General features: G+C 39.2%; 2 pseudogenes; both read left to right on the plus strand.

Moving 5' to 3' along the window:
• Positions 1-1,629: 1,629 nt before the first annotated feature.
• On the plus strand, positions 1,630-1,776 carry LOC145260115 (U2 spliceosomal RNA; annotated as a pseudogene).
• An 11,634-nt stretch (positions 1,777-13,410) lies between these two features.
• Positions 13,411-13,554, plus strand: LOC145260111 (U2 spliceosomal RNA; annotated as a pseudogene).
• Positions 13,555-17,196: the final 3,642 nt, after the last annotated feature.

Genomic DNA, 17,196 nt, shown 5'->3' on the forward strand with positions numbered 1-17,196 from the left:
GATCATTTGATATTAAATTTTAGATGCGGAAGTTAGTCTTTTCTTCTAAATTCTTAAATATTGTCGTTGATTTTTTTTTACTTTACAAACGATCTGTATGTTCAGGATGTTGGTGATCATTTCGCCTTAGTGGCCCTATATATCCGGTTAACGATTATAGAGGATTTTTTCTTACAATTTCATCCGTTTTCAGTATCACCTCTTATTGTATAATCTTTACAATAATCCTGTAAATATTAATTTACATGTCCGTAGCTATATGTCACAAATACCATCATCATCGCAAACATTAATCAATGAGAAACGAATTACATCACATTATAGTCGCTCTTCAGAAGTTAAAAATAATGATTAAAACCATTTCCTCTCCAAAAATTAAAAAAATACAAAAAATACAAAAAAATCGGTTTTCAGCCAGAAATTTGGCTGTTAACGGGTCAAAGTCTAACGCTTTTACCTTTGAAAACTGTACCAAACTTCTCCGACAATTTTGGTTCTAAACACTTGAAACTTTAGATATAGGTTTCTTGGACATGGATCTAACTTAATGACTTGATTTGAGCCGAAAACAATAAATATTAAAAGGGTCATAATAGGATCAAAGTTAAAAACGTTGACAGCTTTTTTTTGCTCACATACAGCTCCAAACACCCGGTCAACGCCGGGCTGAAATGCTAGTATATATAAAAGTGAACGTGTGTGTGTGTGTGTGTGTGTCTGTGTATTTTTGTGTGTACATTTTCCAACGCAATAACTCTATCAATTTTTAGTCTACAGACTCAAAATTTGATATACAGGATACTGAAATTTGGAAAAATCTTTGTAATCCGTTTTTGGCCAGAAATTTGGCTGTTAAGGGGTCAAAGTTCAACGATTTTACCTTTGAGAACTCTACCAAACTGATCCGATAATTTTGGGTCTAAACACTTGAAATTTTAGATATAGGTTCCTTGGACATGGATCTAACTTAATAACTTGATTTGAGCCCAAAACAGTAAATGTTTATGGATCATAATAGGCGTCAAATTTTAAAAAAAATGACCGCTTTGTTTTTCTTTGCTCAACATACACCTCCAAACACCCGGGCAACGCCTGGCTAAATGCTAGTTTATTTATAAAATTATTTATTTATAAAGTTATTTATTTATAAAGTTACATATTTATAAACTTATTTATTTATAACCTTATTTATTTATAAATTTATTTATTTATAAACTTATTTATTTTATAAAATTATAAGATTATTACAAGGTGATGATTTCGATTATTCGGACTCCTATTCTTATCCTGACTGTTATTCGCACAACATGTCGATTGATATAACTCACCTCTAGTACCTTTTTAGATGTCTCTTGTCGAACACGGACATTTTTCAGGAATCTTACTGCCAAGTACTAAATTCTAAGAATGTTTATTTTTCCACGGGGTAGCATGTTTTTTGTTGCGTCAAACATTCGCCATTTTATTTTGAGTGTCACTCGCATTGAGTATTAAATCTTCAACCTTCCAGAGTGTGCAACTAACAGCTGACGTTTTGTAGGTACTTTATCCATTAGGATAATTGACGAAACCATCCTATATACAGCGCCTGGTATTCCAAAATTATCATCAATATCGTACTGACCAACCTCAACTTCTTGGCCTTTTGGTCAAGATCAAAGTGTAGTATCTGTTCCGACAGATGCTGCACTTAAGATAATTTGTACCAGTCAATGGAGGGGAAACCCTCTATACTGGGACAATTATTATTTTTGGTAACCAGAGTGCCCCCTTTTTGCCTACTTTTAGGGGAGCTGGTTTTTACCTCACATTAAAAACGGCCTTGTGCCTAATTTGCTCAGTGGGGGAGCAAATAAATACCATCTGTTCCGACAGATGCTGCACTTAAGATAGTTTGTACCAGTCAATGGAGGGGAAACCCTCTATACTGGGACAATTATTATTTTTGGTAACCAGAGTGCCCCCTTTTTGCCTACTTTTAGGGGAGCTGGTTTTTACCTCACATTAAAAACGGCCTTGTGCCTAATTTGCTCAGTGGGGGAGCAAATAAATACCATCTGTTCTTCAGATGCTGCACTTCAATTTCTTGTTCTTTGTCAGTGGAGGAGAATTCCTTCACGACTGAGACAATTTTTATTTTTGTTCCTTTTCTCCACATTAAAAAAACAACCCTAGTGTTAACTCTGTCCTGTGGGGAGGCATTGTAAATAGGAACCCCAACGTTGCTCAATTTTCATTGTTTAATGAGAACTAGCATATCAAATATTGGCACTGTAGAGGCACTCGCCCTGTCATGTCCTGTTCTGGAATTGGACGCATCCTGGACGGATTAAACCCGTTTTCACTTATAGAAATATTAAATGTACAAGCAGTTACTAATTGCACGTGTATATTCAGGCAAATTGATCGCCATATACATACTTCGTCCGGTATTCCTAACCGATTACCCATATACAACTTCCTTGGTTCAACGTCGCTTACCTTCGGATACCTAAGGAAAACAGGCGTGTCAACATAATTATGCAGTCTAGAAAAGTCATGTACACTCATAATGTTCTCGGTTACGAATTACATCACGTCATATAATATTGATCAAGACAAAAAGTTCATTAAATCTCGCATCGCGAGATTTATCGTTCCATTAGTCTTCGCGCATAATATATTAAGGACCCTATATTACTGCCGATTTAGATGGCTAGTGTGAATTTTGACAAGGGTCACTTTAAGTGCATGTCAGTATAACCCAGATTTATAAAACAGAACCGTTGCTAAGGTTGACTGAAAGATGGGTGATGTAGAGTTTATGCAGGGGGAGAGGTCAAACGCAGTAGACAAAACAGGAGTCAAAGAAAGTTTTTTATGCAAGGTCTTCTCGGGAAGTTATTTGAACAAAGCACTGTCATAATGTAGATAAATCTAAAACGATTGTTACCGATGTCTGTCCGTCTGTGTCACTCATTTTGAAATTGTAAATTAAAAGAGTAAATAATGATTTAGTTATTTAGTCACTCTCTTTTCTAAATCCATGCTATCCACATAGCACCTTGAAGTAAACTCTCAGCAGACGTCTCCTTTTTTTACATAGGAGTCATACCTTATCAATGCCCGGAGGCCACCCGAGGATAAGGGTTAATGTGTGTCCAGCAATCAATGGAGCAATATCGTAGTAATCGTTAGTAGTGGAAATTTGGTAAATTGGATTACTTAAAATCTTTTTCGCAGGAGAAGGGTGCTATTAATCTTAATCAGACAAGCGAGACGATCAGCGACAACTTATGAAACACAGTGAAGAAAAACGGCGACGAGGAAAACATTTTTTAAAAACCCTGCACGTATAAACACCGGCATATGTTATATATTCGCAGCGGCCCGTCATTCAAATGCGCTTTTCACTCGTCTACGATGTGTGCACACTGATAGCGAGTAAAACACAGCACAGCTGATCTATAAAATAATATTTTGTTTGTTTTCAGAATAAGAAAGGTTTAAGATTTTACAGTTATTACGGCTGTTTGACATTAGTAAAGGCGCGTGGGGGGTAGTGTGAATGTTTGGCCGTTAAGAATGTGTTAGCTTGTTCTCGCTCTGCGACTGATTGTTTCACTGTCCGTTGTGTTGATGTATAAAAACATTTTCACCGGGGATGTTTAATAATTTCCGTTGCATACTCTAGTCAAATCCTTTGACTGATATCCTCTTAAACATTTCTGATCAAATTATGGATTCCAATAGAGAGTGGGGGAAAGTTCCGCATTTCTAAAATGGAACCAATCTGCGTGTGTGCAACCCATCGAATGCATCTATTTCCGGAGTCACTTGCCAAATATCCAACATATGTATGTAAAAAGATTCTATTTGATTTATTGATTGCTTATCAATGAAAACATTACACACAATCTTTGCATTTACTTTCAGATGAACAGACGAAAGTAAAATAAAAAAGAAGAAAGTTCTTTAGTACGCTTTTGAAACATTTATCACTAGCTTCCACATTTAGTTGACTTGGGCCCACCCCCGTAATGAGGGCGAGGGGGACTGCCGACTCCTTCTGCAACCAGCCAAGAATGCAACATGTTGATCAAATTGCTAATCTGGTGCGCTTGATATTTAGTACGGCTATAAATAAAACACTTCTTAATCCGATGTCAACAAGAATTTCAGGAAAAAAAAAACGGTCAAACCCGTGAGAACTGTCGAGAATAATCTGATAATGAAATAAACACACCTTGATTTATTTCATTGTTAGTTTATTATGCCGACATTGAAAAATGAAATGCTCTGCATGCAAGTATTCTTTATTCTGATATATATATATATATATATATATATATATATATATATATATATATATATATATATAGTAGAAATGGTAATTAATAAAAACCTGGATAAAGTGCTCAATACTGTTGTAGAGCAAATATGCGTTTTATTTTTTATTACCGTTTTTTCTGTTCAGTTACATTTTTTTTTCAGCTACGCGACCGTTTTTTTTTTGGCCGTTGCATAGCCTCCTCAGACTTTACAGTCCATAAACGAACTTTTTTGTAAAGTCTGAGGAGGCTACATAACGACCAAAAAACGGTCGCGTAACGACCAAAAAACGGTCGCGTAGCTGGAACAAAAATGTAACTGAATAGAAGAAAAAAAAACGGTAATAAAAAAATATTATATATATATATATATATATAATTTATTTATACAACGATTATACAACCATTATACAAAGATTACGTCTTCAGGCCAAGAATTACCCTTAAAAACTCTTGGCCTGAAAACGTAATCTCCCCAGTAACGGGTGATTACAGAAACATGTATGCACATATGTAGCCATCAATGTTTGTATGAATAAATTTAATATACCTGCTCTGTTTACTCAATGAGCACTTTTTTTCGGTAGAGACATGTTGTTTCATTGGATGTACTGCCAGGAAACTAAACTGTACTGCCATATATATATATATATATATATATATATATATATATATATATATATATAATAGACTACTGTTGGGTCAGTATGTTATATTAACTATGGAATTGATGTATGAGCTTGACACTTGTGACGTAAAAAAATAGTTTTTTGTGACATAACTGAAACATTTCTATGAAAGTATATTAAAATGAAAGAATACTATAGATAGATTTCTATGAATCGTTCTGTTTATAATTGTTTATTTTTGAAAAAAAAGCACACTTACAGGCATTGAATTATAAGTGGTTAGACATACTAATAGGTTAATGTGCACTGAACAGATACCATAATACTTAAAATTAAATTCAAATTTTGATATATCTTAATTTAAACGCGAAAAAAACATAATTAGAACGCTGAAAACGTACATAGTAAAACAATACGTTTTATTGTCCCGTTGATTATTTATTTGTAACGCAAATAAAAAAAAAACATATTTTCGGGGTTATTTATTTATGTTTGTAGTGTAGAAGAAAAGGTATGAATGTTTTTTAAGAAAGGTGTATTAAAAATGGAGAACAAATTTTAAACAAAAACGTAATACAGAAATGAACGATATAAAAATGAGAAAGTGTTAACAATTGTATATTTGTGTAATTTAAACGCGAAAAAAATGCGGCAGAAGTAGCGATTTGTGTTTATTGATTTACGCTGTTATGGGTTTGTGTACGCATGCGAGATCGGAAGTTGTAAACCGGATTTGGGTTAAAACACCCGTTACAAGGTCATTTGAGTTTTATAATTGTATAGATATATGTGTGTGTATGCGTGCGCGTGTGTATGTGCAAATATGTTTTTTCGCCTTTTTATTCATAGATATCCTTTAATTTATGAAGCTCAATCTAATTAGAGAACATATGAAAATAAATGAAAACATCTATATTCTAAATATTAGAATGTTGACCATCTTACAATTTATTCCATTAAGTATGTAGAAATGCCCAATTCAAGACACCACCTATTTCTTAGCGTAAAATGATTCATTCAATTATATGAATTCAATTATATGAATTATATATATGCTCCTACAAATTTGTTTTTTTGTGTATTGATATTCATATTAAACCCTTTTTTCTGTTTATTTAAAAAGAAAATACTACTATGGTTCATGAAACTGCATTCATATGCAAAATATTTAGCTTATTTGCATATTATTTTAAATATTCATTCATTTTAATTAATTCCCTATTTGTTTGTTTTTTTCGGTTTTCTTATGGTATGATCATCTTTAGTTAACTATTACGTGTAATCATATTCATACAGAAAGTCTACATGATATATATTTGCGTATATTTGCGTAACATTTGCTTAAAAAAGTTTATAGTAATCCAATATATTTTTATATATGCGTCTATATATTTGTTTAAAAAATGTTGCCTACCAAATTCTTTTGTCAGTTTTTGGTCTAGAGACATAAATCTTCTTTTTTTACATGATAGTCACCACTTATCAAGGCCCGGAAGCCACTCGGGTACAAGGGTTATAGAGTAATGCTTGTACAGTAATAAATGGGATAATATCGTTGTAATCCTTAGTAATGGAGGTTTGGTAAAATGGATTACTTAAAGGGGCGGTTTATCAAGAATTTGTTTATGTTGGACTTGAGGACATGCAAGTTGTAGTCAGGTGGGAAACAAGCAAACGGAAGAGAGTTCCACAGGCGTGCACTTCTAAGAAAGAAGTTCTGTTCATGGAATCTACGTTTTGATTTAGGCACAGATAAAGAGTGGGGAAAATTACTGACAATGGTTTCAGCTAGACGGGTGTTTTTCGTGAAAGATTGGCGAGGGGGACAGAAATTGGAGCTCAGGCCAGCACTTACCATGGAAATAACGATAAAACAAAGACAGGCTCGCAACGTCTCTTCTGTGGGAGAGGTTGCAGAGAGGAGAAAAGGGCATTTCCCACTTAGCTATGAAGTCTATTTTTTAATCTGTCAAGGCAGGATAGTTTGTTTTTAGCAGCCTCTGCCCAGATGTGGAAGAAGTATTCCATCCTGGAATGTACTTGGCTTTTATATAGATAGAGAATTGCATCAGCAGTGAGATATCTACTGGAGCAGTAGAAGGATTCCAACATTTTTCCAGCGACATAGGCAACAGATTTGATGTACATGTTTCATTTCAGATCAGAAGTAAAGGTCAATCCCAAAAGCTGGTCAAAACATGGAGCTTCCCCAAGACGAGAGCTATCCATTTCAATTGATGGGTATCAGAACGTTGATGATGTAAGGATAGGAGCTTGGTTTTAGAGGCCTTAAAAATAACCAACCTTCTCTTCCCCTATTGCACTACGCGCTCAAGATGAGAGGAGAGAGGATCAAAGAGAACTTTGCCATTTATGGCCTTTGATGTGTTGCCATAGGTATTCAAACTCATGCGAAACTTTATATTTGGGTTTTAGCCGACGAAAATCCGTGCAAAAATGTGAAAATTAAAAAAAAAAATGAAATTTCCCAGGTGAAGACCGAACGTAACGTAATAGCTGTGGGTTCATGTTTTTATTTTTAGCGTTGCAGCGCAGATGTTGTTTCTAACATCGAGGTTTAGTGTTCTAAACATCTTGTAGTAAATAATGAATTTAAGAGTTGCTATCAATAGGTGTCAAATATCTACGAACGATGTTTTTACTTGCATTTTCTTCGATTCTGAAGTTAGGTGTCATTTGATTTAGGTAAAAAAATATATTAATGGAGTTTAGAACACAAAACCTCGTGGTTAGAAACAACTCATCACCGTCTATAAAAACGTTGGAACAAACCAATGTAGTGTCTAAATTAAAATGTTCTCTAGGAGAATGTAACTCCGAAAATAAATATATGAATAATACATACATTGGGCATACAACGACAAGGTTGTCCCGGCGAATCACCATGCATTTAAACAATACTTTTTTATTACTATTACATTTTCACTCCAAGCAAGTTGGCCTTTTGGTCAAGATCAAAGTGTAGTATTCTTAAACGCTGGGGATTTATTAGTTAGTTTAAGATCCATAGAGTGAATGAGGTATTTTGGTAAATGTTGCCAGTCAAGAGTAAGACTCCAAAGTCTACATTTATTACTTTTTAATCACTTTAGTCACAAAGACCCTGAACCCTTCCCCTCCCCAATTTCTTGTAGGGCCTTGTGCCTAATTTTGTTGTTCAAAAATCTTTTGTTTTTTACTTAATTGTATTTTCAAAATTTTTAAAAAAGCAATAAAATATATAAACAAGATCAAAGTGTAGTATCTGTTCCGGCAGATACTGCAAGCAAAGACCATATGTGGGGGCAACCCCACATATAAGATCTTGGTCAATGTAGGGGCAACCCTTCATACCAATTGTCACTATCCAGCTCCCCTACTCCCCGGGGAGTTGGTCCCCATTTCCCCTTCACTCCTCACATTAAAAATCGGCCTTGTGCCTAATTTGCTCGGTGGGGGAGCAAATAAATACCATCTGTTCTTCAGATGCTGCACTTCTATTTCTTGTTCTCTTTCGGTGGAGGAGAAATCCTTCATGACTGAGACAATTTTTATTTTTGTACCTTTTCTCCACGTTAAAAAACGACCCTGGTGTCTAACTCTGTCCCGTGGGAAGGCATAGTAAATAGGTACTATCAGGTACCTAAGGTCCAGGGGTACTATGTAGGGAGTTTAGCAGCAAGGTGTTTCTTCCCATTACACTTGAACTTCTGTATGTCAGTGCAGTCGGGAAAGCAGAATTCTGGAAGCGAGTTCAAAAGTTTAGCAGTTCCGGCGAAAAACTATTGTAGTACACCCAGGGATCACTACTGTAAAGAGGTGTGATTTAGCTGCTTGGGTTTATCGGGGGTATTTTTTTTTACATAGGCATCACCACTTATCAAGGCCAAGAGGCCACTCAAGGATAAGGGTTAAAGAGTGTACAGTAGAAATTGGACATTATAGTAATCATTAGTAATGAAAATTTGGTAAATTTGATAACTTATATTGAACGGCTCATCAAGAACTTATTTACGTTAGACTTGAAGACAACCATATTGTAGTCAGCCGGAAAGCAGGAAAACGGAAGACAATTCCACAGGCGTGCAGTTCTAAGAAAGAAGCTTTGTTTATGGAATCTACGTTTAGGTTTAGGCACAGATAAAGAGTGGGGGGAATTATTGATAGTGTGTACAGCTAGACGAGTGTTTCTTGTGAAAGTTTGGCGACTGACATACAGAAACTGAACATAGTATTCACGTCGAGGAGGTACAAGTGCTTGTAGTTCGTCAGAGAATTCGCCATTAAAGTACTTGTAGGTCCAGTACAGCCAACGCCTGACGCTAGATAAGGCGAAGGCCAAGAAGCGTATAGAGAATAGGCTGACCCGGGCGGTGGAGGGAGACCCTCTAGAGATAGCACTAGCTAAACAGGACTTCAACCGCTTGGCTAGCGAGCGGTACGAGGGCCAGATAGTTAGGGCTAGGCTAATGAAAGTCTTGAACAATGCTGTTAATGTAGACGCTGTTGAGCGTAAGGCTGCTCTAAGGCGCGGCTCGGACGGGTACATTCGAAAGGTAAACGACCTGGAACGGCACGCCCTCGTGTCGACGCGGGAGATTTGCGAGGGGTTTCGAAAGCATCTATCGGAGTGCTTCACCCAACTACCCAGACTCAGAGTCGAAGAGTTTGGCAGCTATTTGGCCGACTCGCGCCGCCTCATGGCGGCTCGAGCGGCTAACTGTGATGGTCTTGTCGCGGAACATGAGATCATTACTGCGTTGAAGCAGGTCGGCTGCAACAAGTACCCGGGGCTTGATGGTCTACCCTACGAATTTTACTTGAGGCTGTCGCCCATGTTGGTCCCTATTCTAAAGGATATGTTCAACCATTGGTTTGTTCAGGGCTCCATCCCTGGGCAGGTGACCAAGGGAGTGATCACATTGCTGAGGAAAGGTCAACGACATGGTGGGGAGGACGATTTGGACGATTTCAGGCCCTTGACTCTGCTAAACACAGAGTTAAAGATTTTGGCCAAGATTCTTGTGAATCGGTTGCAGGTTGTCATCACTGACTTGATCGAACCAGACCAGAGCTATGCTGTGAAGGGGAGATCGATTCAGGACAATCTTCATCTGATACACACGATCATAGAGGGGACAGAAGACGACGCCGAGGCCACGCTGATAAGTTTGGATCAGTTCAAGGCGTTCGATAGGGTGGACCATCGGTTCCTGGGATCTGTGCTGGAGGTCGCCGGATTTAATCCGGACTTCCGCAAGTGGATCTCTGTACTGTATGACAGGCCGACGGCAGCGATGCAGATACATGGTAAGCTGTCAAAGTCTTTCGCCGTCTCCCGGTCGGTGCGACAGGGTTGTCCGCTGTCGCCTCTCTTGTACGTCCTGGCGTTGGAACCCCTCCTTCGCAAGTTAAGGGACGAGGCGACTACACCAGTCTTGCGTGGGATAGCTCTCCCTGGAGGCACTCGAGCCAGGGTTTCCGCGTTCGCCGCTGACGTCACCGTGTTCGTGTCTTGCCCCACGGACATTCAAGTGGTCAGGCGCTCGCTCGATACAAAGAAGTTACGGGGGCCGTCTTCAATCACAGTAAGTCGGTGGGTCTGCGGTTGGGTGCCTGGACCGGAGTAAATTCGCTTCCAGGCATCTTCAGCTGGATCAACGGCCCGGTTCGGATCCTCGGTGTGTGGTTCGGACCGGGTCTCCAGCTGAAGAAAAACTGGTCAGAAGTGGAGACCAAGGTCGAATCCTCTGTCAAGACTTGGGTTCGAAGGAAAGTGTCCTTGAAGGGTCGGGCGGAAGCGTGTGCTACATACGTCTTTCCGCTCATCCTTTACCGTCTGCTGTACTTCCCCTCCCTGCAAAACGATAAATGAGCTTACAGGAGCACCTCGACACACTCTTGTGGAACGAGGTAAGCATTATGTTTGCAGAGAGGTCTGTGTTCGAAATCCAAGCGAGGGAGGCTTAGGACTGCCCGATCTTCGGTGTCGCAAGCACGCAAAGAGGTTGGCTTTCCTGAGCCGTTCGTTGTACGTAGACGTTCCATGGGTCGCTGCGGTTGGAAGCTCGTTTTCTAATCTCACACCTGACCCCTCGGTCGAAGCTCGGCGGAGACCGAGGGGGGAACAAAAATTCTACACCGAATGCCGGTCCACACTTAGAGCGTTGCCGGGGACCAGTGTCCTCGAACAGTCTAGGAACAGGCTTTATCGGGTGCTAGTGGGGCGTAGCAAAAAGGAACAGCTAGTGAAACAGACGGGGATGTCGTTAGAGGAGGTCCGCTCCCAGTGGAGTTGGGCGCCAGGACGGGACTTTCTTACAAACTCGGAATTTTCCCTTACCTGGCGACTTGTCCGGCACGCACTGCCCCTCCTTGAAGAACTCAACCTGTACAATGAAGAAACCCGGGTCTACTGCCTGCGCTGCGAGGAGGATATGAGGGAAACAGCCGGTGATGCCTTTTTCCGCTGCAGCAGACTCAAGACCCTCCTAGGGTACGTCAATGAGGTAACGGCTCGCATCAATGCCAAGCGCTGCCTTGAACTCGACGAATCATATTTTGTGGAAAACATTGATCCGCCGCTGCCTAGGGATACTAGCAATAGCGAGGATGGTCATATGGATCACACGCCTCAAGCGAGTCCGCGAAGGGATATCTGTTCCGGATCGGGATCTGATCGTCTACTTTAAACATCCGCTTAAAGTAAAGATCAGATGCGATTGGAAGAGGTTGCATCGAGTGGCCTTTGACAAGAGGTGGGTGCATGACGCTAGCTTGTGCATTCGACGAGGCGCCAAATTTGAATTCGTGTTACCACCATAAGCATGGCACATGCGGTACTGGGTCCTACGGAGCCCATCTCGCTAAGTTAGACAAATAAAAAATAAAGAGACTCTTGACTGGTGGTACAAATGAGATCCTGTCCCCCAATATTTGTTTTTTGGCACCAGAGAACCTTCCGAGGCTACCCTACCACTACCCCCTATCTTTTTGTTTTATCACCCCCTGGTCAACCCCTACTCGAAGGTCGCCGCCTACTCCCCCTTCCCCTTTTTTGTTTTTGACAATTATTTATTTTTCCTCCCTATACCCGATAAGAATCCTTTCCAGTCCCCACTAGGGATATTCCCGCTTGTTTTCGGTGCCCCAGAAAACAGTAGGTGATCTAACTTTCTAGATTAGCTAGCGAAGTACCTTACTAACAAGGGACTAGGCTATTTTATTTTTTGTGTATTTTTCTAGATTCCCCACTCCCCAACACGAACTGTTTTTCTTCCAAAACTCAAGAACTTTTTATTTTCCAATAAATTTAACTTTTTTCACACGCACACGCACACACACACACACACACACACACATTTTGATTAAAAAAAAATTTACATACACACGAAATAATTGTAAATAATTTTTTGCAGAAACGCTGGGGTTTTCATTAGTTAGTTTAGAGTCAACAGAGTGAATGAGGTATCGTGGTAAATGTTGCCAGTCAAGAGTAAAGTCGCCAAAGACTCCATTTTCACTGTAGTAACAAAGACCCTGCAACACTCCCCCACCAAGATCTTAAAGGGCCTTGTGCCTAAATTTCTTTTGTAAATTTGAATTTTGCTTTTAATTTATTTTAATTTTACATTGAATTATTTTGATTTTAATTTTCATTTTCACGAAATAAATTATATATAAAGATCAAAGTGTAGTATCTGTTCCGGCATATACTGCAAGCGACCCCACATATAAGACCTTAGTAAATGTAGGGGGCAACCCTTCAGACCAATTGTCACTATCCAGCTCCCCTACTCCCCGGGGAGTTGGTCCCCATTTTCCCTTCACTCCTCACATTAAAAATCGGCCTTGTGCCTAATTTGCTCGGTGGGGGAGTAAATAAATACCAACCCCACATATAAGACCTTGGCCAATGTAGGGGAAACCTTTCATACCAATTGTAACTATCCAGCTCCCATTTCCCACCCATCGGGAGCTGGTCCCCTATCACCCCTCCCTCTCTCTCCACATTAAAAACCGACCTTGTGCCTAATTTGCTCAGTGGGGAAATTAATAAATACACCCACATATAAAACCTTGGTCAATGTAGGGGCAACTCTTCATACCAATTGTCACTATCTAGCTCCCCTACTCACCGCGGGGTTGGTCCCCATTTCCCTTTTACTCCTCACATTAAAAAGCGGCCTTGTGCCTAATTTGCTCGGTGGGGGAGCAAATAAATACTCTTTTCTTGGTCTTTTGGTCAAGATCAAAGTGTAGTATCTGTTCCGGCAGATACTGCAAGCAAAGACCATATGTGGAGGAAACCCCACATATAAGACCTTGGTCAATGTAGGGGAAACCCTTCATACCAATTGTCACTATCCAGATCCCCTACTCCCAGGTAAGTTGGTCCCCATTTCCCCTTGACGCCTCACATTAAAAATCGGCCTTGTGCCTAATTTGCTCGGTGGGGGAGCAAATAAATACTCTTTTCTTGGCCTTTTGGTCAAGATCAAAGTGTAGTATCTGTTCCGACAGATGCTGCACTTAATATGATTTGTACCAGTCAATGGAGGGGAAACCCTCTATACTGGGACAATTATTATTTTTGGTAACCGGAGTGACCCCTTTTAGGGGAGCTGGTTTTTACCTCACATTAAAAACGGCCTTGTGCCTAATTTGCTCAGTGGGGGAGCAAATAAATACCATCTGTTCCGGCAGATACTGCACTTAAGATAATTTGTACCAGTCAATGGAGGGGAAACCCTCTATACTGGGACAATTATTATTTTTGGTAACCAGAGTGACCCCTTTTAGGGGAGCTGGTTTTTACCTCACATTAAAAACGGCCTTGTGCCTAATTTGCTCAGTGGGGGAGCAAATAAATACCATCTGTTCTTAACAGATGCTGTACTTGCGTTTGTAATTCTCCTTGGCCACATGGCTAAGATCAAAGTGTAGTATATGTTCTTAACAGATTCACTTACATTTGTAATTTTTCATTGGCAATGGTAGGGGAAACCCTTCCATGCTAAGGCATTTTTAATCGCATGCAAGTCACTCCATCGGTCGGTCTGTAACATATTTAATTTTTTTATTTAAGCAAGGGATATGGAGTAACATTTTTGCCTGCCCGATTTATCAGAGAGGACCTATCTTTTCAATGGGTCCGTATTTCCGTTAGTCCGGATGATTGACGGATAACCGTCTGTAAGTTTTTCCTGAAATTTAAATTTATTTAAGTTATTTCAACCCAGTTTTCGGTCATTTTAGTTTATCTTTAAAAATTTCATGTCAATCCTACATTCACGCATTCATTCATTACACGATAGCACGCAACTAATGGCTATCGGCCTTGTTCTTTACATCTTAATTTATTTTACTTTAAGCATTGTTTAGCGCGTCTCTATAAAGGTGGTTTATAAAAAGCAATACAATGCAGACATCTAACAGAAAAACCCGAAATGAAGTTTCACTCAAAAAGTTAAAGAGCTACGAAGACGGGAGTGGTGATATTAAAACGAACGACTGCTTGTGCTCAAGAATATATTTTTATACATAGTCACCAACATGCTGAATATACCTTTGGCATGGACTCAATAACGAATCTCTGCTGCTGATGCACGTCCATGATAGGATTTTCTTTTTTATAATTCACACTATCAATGTCTGTCAAAGAGAGATAACACTTTTAGGTCTTAAATAATTGAAATCAGTTATCCTAGGTCCTGGGTATGACCTTAAACTATATCCAGTGGTGAGGCCCTAGCTTTCGGGCTTTGGGGAGTGTGGAGCCGCCCTTTAATTGCCATTGCTCCCAGGTCCACTCTGACCCGGAGTGGTAGTACCTGCTAGGGTCCCAACTATGGGTTAAATAGAAACCGACTTGAAAACAACAAATATATTCTATAAAAAATATCGTTCTTCAAAATCTTTGGATTTGGCATTAAATGAGCTGAAAAGGGTTGATATGCCGTAAAACAAAAACAACCAACCAATCAGTTATCCTAACAATGCAATTTGCAATAACTTTTGACTTATTTGAGTGAAATGCAAAGTAGAAGGCCTTACTTTTGAACCGGTCCTTTTGTTGTATTGTCGTATCATAAAGGATTAAGTGTTTGATTATCTTATCAGAGTTTATGTCGTTGTGTGTGTGTGACATGCATTTTGAACATACCTTCTACCATTTTGTTGGTCCATCTGGAACATCTCGTCTGGGAGGGAGAATGGTACCTGTTTTGGGGGACGAAGATTTATTTCACTCCAAGACAAGAAATTGGTTCTATAGTTTTTATTCACCTTTTAGTTTGATCGCAGAAGAATGGAAAGTGAATTTGGCCTGTGTGGTTTCTTCTTCTAGGTCTTATTTCTACCACATCAGCGTTTGTCCCCCCCAGCGAAGGGGGGAGACAACAGCGACGCCGTTCGCTCTCTTCCAAGTCCCAACCAAACCTCCACGATCCAGCTAACCTGATCACGTGACTCACACGCAATCCAATCAGCTGACCTTGACTTCCGGTCTACGTGTCTAACTATATGATTTAAACACCTCCCTCTATCTCTCTCTTGGTCCATTCTCTAACACTTGTATATTGGGGATAAAGACTTAAAGGACCAAATATGATTGATGCATATTTGGTATAATATCTGAGCAGGAGCTGCTAAAAACAGTCTATCCTGCCTTGACAGAGTACAAAATAGACTTCGTGGCTTAGTTGGGGACGCCCTTTTCTCTACCCTGCAACCTCTCTCCCACAGAAGAGATGTTGCGAGCCTATCCTTGTTTTATCGTTATTTCCATGGCAGGTGCTCGTCTGAACTCCAATCTATGGCCCCCCTCGCCAATCTTTCACGAAAAACACCCGTCTAGCTGAATCCACTGTGAAAAATTGGCCCCACTCTATATCTGTGCCTAAATCAAAACATGGATTCCATGAACAAAGTTTCTTTCATAGAACTGCAAGCATGTGGAACTCTGTTCCGTCTGCCTGCTTCCCACCGGACTACAACTTGGATTTCTTCAAGTCAAATGTTAAGAAATTCCTAATGAACCGCCCTCTTAAGTAAACACTTCATTAAATCTCCACACTAACGTACTTGCAATAATCCTTATCCCTGAGTGGCCTTGATAAGTGGTAACTACCGTGTAAAAAAAATAATAATATTGACGTGTGTATATATTGTACGAGTGTATAAAATACCAGTTCATGTCAAACGCATAGAAATAAATGAAAATAACAAAAGAGAGAAAAACAACAACAAAAAAAAAAACATAAGGAAGTTAAAGATTACAAAAGTAAAAAAAAAAAAAAAATGGTAAAAACATAAGATAAATAATCAAAAAGTTTTCCTGAAATTTCTGCGGAATAATAAATTACTTTGCGGATTGTTGATTTATTTGTCAGAGAAAAGTAAACCGATATTGTAAGAGTGAAAAGATATACTATGTTGAAGAGAGGAAGAAAGAGCGATAGATATGGAGAGATTGAATGAGAGAAAGAGAGGGGGAAAGAGAAAAAAAGGGGGAGATAGAAGCAGTTATAGTGGAGGGCAGAGAGAAGGAGAGGGTAAAATGAAAGAAAGAGAACAAATAAAAGAGAGAGAGAGATAAAGAAAGACAAATGTATACAGCGAGAAAGATAGAGAGAAAGAGAGAGAATAAAAGACAGAGATAAAGACAGAGGGAGGAAGAAAAATGAAGGTAGAAAACGAGGGGAGGTAAGTAGAAAGAGAGAGAGAGAGAGAGAGAGAGAGAGAGAGAGAGAGAGAGAGAGAGAGAGAAACAAAAACAAAGTGAAGGGTAGGGGGGAAGATGACGGGAGAAAGTTTAGAAAGATAGGAAAGAGAAAATAAGAAAAAGACGGAGAAAGACACAGATTAGAGAGAGAGAAAAAGAGAGAGAGAGCGAGAGAGAGAGAGAGAGAAATATAAAGCCAGAGGGATGGATAGATAAAGAAAATCAAATTAAAAATGAAGAGGGAAAAAAGAAAAACACAGAGAGAAAAGCAGAAGCACAAAGACAGAAAGGAAGAAAGGAAGGAAGGAAGGAAGGAAGAAAGAAAGAAAGAAAGCGACAGAAAGAATAAAAGACTAAAATAAATAAATTGGAAGAGAGAGAAAAGAACAAAGAGAAAAAAAGAGAAAACCAGAAACGAAAATAGAAATGGCGTAAAAAAAAGACAGGAAAAATAAAAGTAAAGAAATACAGGGGGGGGGATAATAAAATTATCTCCCTAGAAAAGAAGACATGGTTCCATTTCCGTTTGCTA

This window comes from Euprymna scolopes, chromosome 35, assembly GCF_053919585.1.
Source record: "Euprymna scolopes isolate OS-2025 chromosome 35, ASM5391958v1, whole genome shotgun sequence".
In the NCBI taxonomy this organism is placed as follows: Eukaryota; Metazoa; Mollusca; class Cephalopoda; order Sepiida; family Sepiolidae; genus Euprymna; species Euprymna scolopes.